Source organism: Lipotes vexillifer, unplaced genomic scaffold (genome assembly GCF_000442215.2).
Source record: "Lipotes vexillifer unplaced genomic scaffold, Lipotes_vexillifer_v1.1 scaffold1770, whole genome shotgun sequence".
In the NCBI taxonomy this organism is placed as follows: domain Eukaryota; kingdom Metazoa; phylum Chordata; class Mammalia; order Artiodactyla; family Lipotidae; genus Lipotes; species Lipotes vexillifer.
Window position 1 is genome coordinate 295,351 of NW_006796074.1, and position 2,802 is coordinate 298,152.

General features: G+C 46.6%; 1 protein-coding gene across 1 annotated transcript in view; it reads right to left on the reverse strand.

Annotated features, from left to right (window-relative positions):
* SCN11A (sodium voltage-gated channel alpha subunit 11) overlaps nt 1–2,802 on the reverse strand; it is a 66,551-nt gene that overhangs the window by 20,082 nt on the left and 43,667 nt on the right. The gene's annotated exons all lie outside the window — the stretch shown is intronic.

The following is a 2,802-nucleotide window of genomic DNA, read 5'->3' on the forward strand; positions in this document are numbered from 1 at the left end:
GTTGTGGCCTCTCCCGTTGCAGAGCACAGGCTCCGGACGCGCAGGCTCAGCGGCCATGGCTCATGGGCCCAGCTGCTCCGCGGCATGTGGGATCTTCCCAGACCGGGGCACGAACCCGTGTCCCCTGCATCGGCAGGCAGACTCAACCACTGCGCCACCAGGGAAGCCCTCCTTTCAACTCTTGCCAACAGTATCTTGCCAACTTTTCCAGAACCTCCCGGTGGCATACACCATCTCTCTCATACCCCTAGTTACCTGGATGGCTCTATTTCAGTGGCTCTTTGTTGCTTATAACATCAAGCCCAAACACCTTAGCCCACACTCTGGATTCTGCCAACCCTGAGGCTCGTCATCTTCCACCACAAACAGCATTATCCGTTACCCCAGTGTTCCCTACAGATGTGATCATTTTGTATGTGAACCATGATTTGCAAAAGTTTGGGAAGCAGTGGGCTAGAGCTCCCAATGTAAATTACTTTGAATATTAAACTTCATTAAGTGTGATTTATGAAAATTAGATATCCAAGCTTTTGGAGAGACGCTTTTCCATGCTACATCCAAACTTCCTTCACCTGAAGTATGTGTGCGTGTGACTCTTCAGGGTCTATATTACTAGGGTATAAGCTGTCCTTTTGGTCTTTACTGTGTTACTGAGGGTGAAAGAAAAGGGAGAAGAGGTACTACACCTGCCAAGTCATTTGGCAGGCAATGCCAAATGAAGGCAAGAAAGAAATCAGCCCTGCTGTCAGGGACTAAGGTAATCCCACAGTCCCACAAACCTAGGGAAAAAGAGTAAAGAATAAAACAGTCTCACTTCCAACCCCCAAGTGGGCTTTTGACTGAAGAAGGTCCTTCATCTCCTCCTCTGCCCCACTGGCTCCTGGTCAGCATTTAAGATCTCAGCTTAGCTTATATCTTCTATAGGAAACTGTCCTTCTTCCACAGGAATAGGTTAGGTGCCATCCTACATGGCCCCACGTCACCCACTGCTTCTCTGACTGTATCACTATGGCCCTGGTCTATAATTTTCTGGACTCTATCTGTCTTCCCTACTAGCCTCCAAGCTCCTGAAGGTCAGGGATTGTCTGTTTGCCTCTTGAGGAGAGACAAATCTGAATGGGGTTGGAAGCTCATTTCCTCTCTCATTTTGAAAACTTAGCAACAAGCTGGCTCAGCAGGTCTGAGTTTGCCCAATGGAAGAGCAGGCTGATATCAGCAACTGAGCTTTGGAAGCTCCCATAATATAACTAGGCCATTTCCTAATCCAGGAAGCTCCCATTATTAAGTAGTTGCCCAAATCAGAGCTTCTCAAACTCTAATGAGCCCCAAATCACTTAGGTTCTGATTCAGCCGGTCTGGGGTGGGCCCAAGACTCTGCATTTTTAATAAGCTGCCAGGTGATATGAGGCTGCTGGTTCACGTGCCACATACGGTGGTGAGGGACTAGATGTTTCTTGTCTCCATTTCTCTATAAATACGTGTAGTGAAACAGGGCCTGGGTCCCTCTCCTGGAACCCTCTGCATTGTGTGCTCAGTATCACTCTGCCCAGCCTACGCTTGCCTCATCTGAAGGCAGATGAGAACTAGGAGGATTGTGTGCCCTCTGCTACTTTTCTGATTATAAGTTTTCTCACACGGTGCATGGGGTGTGTGTCTGTGACCTTGTGACAACACCACTGCTTTTCTACTGACTAACACAGGGCGTGGCAGACAACAATGACCATTTGTGGAATAAATGCAAGAACGCTGTCTTTTGGAATTGTAGACAGCTGGTGAGATGTAATCACCAGAAGATTACAGGGAGCCCTACAGCGTGAGCGACAAAAATTAATCAAGGGAGTTCTCTGGGATGGTCTTAGGGAAATTTTCTTTTTGTTTCAGGGACAATTTATATTGCAGTAAGCAGGTAAATGGGGATGTCTGTTGATCACAGGCTCTGGTGGGGCCCCATGTGTGCTCTTCTTCTTTCTCCTAGAGATTACACAGGTGTAAAGCACTAACCAGGAAGGTAGGGGTGTAGGAACAAGACATGGCCTTGTCCCTCCTAGCAACCTGTGAAATGTTCTGTGACTCTAAATCCATAAGGGATAGCTCAGTACTCCATTCACTTGACATGACAAATAATAAGAGAATTTAGTTTTATATTATGGCCATTTTAAGAGGAGACACAGAACATAATGGGAGGGAGAGAGAGGAACATGTAGGTGATAAGAGAGAACATACTGTTGCCCAAGGTGAGGCTATATGTGCAGAGGAGGAAAGATGGACTACAAGGTGAGAAGAGAGAGCAGAAAGGAGTTTATGACTATATGGCTAGGGAGGCTGATGGATTTAGTTATTTCCAAACCTCACTGGAAATCACACCATACCTCAGTTTAGAAGGATCTGTCATACACATAAAGTGGTATCTCTTTGTCTCTCCTCTCAAGGGATCATGAGTGGTGAAAAATATCAAGGCAACTTACATCCTAATCTGGTCCCTGTTGACTTCTCCTCCTAATGTTTTACCTTTTAGAAAGCAGCACTATGGTCTTCAGAAAAAAAGAGAATAGGAGCATTGCCGTCTAGAGGAGGAAACGTGTAGGATACAGTGAAAATATCTAGAAATCCTCCATGAATGATGGACAGACTTGGAGTCAAGGGCAAGACTCCAATAGCCACTTTAAAGTGCCTATTTGGGGACTTCCCTGATGGTCCAATGGTTAAGACTACACACTTCCATTGCAGGGGGCACGGGTTCAATCCCTGGTAGGGGAACTAAGTTCCCGCATGCTGTGTGGTGCAGCCAGTATAGGGAGGGGA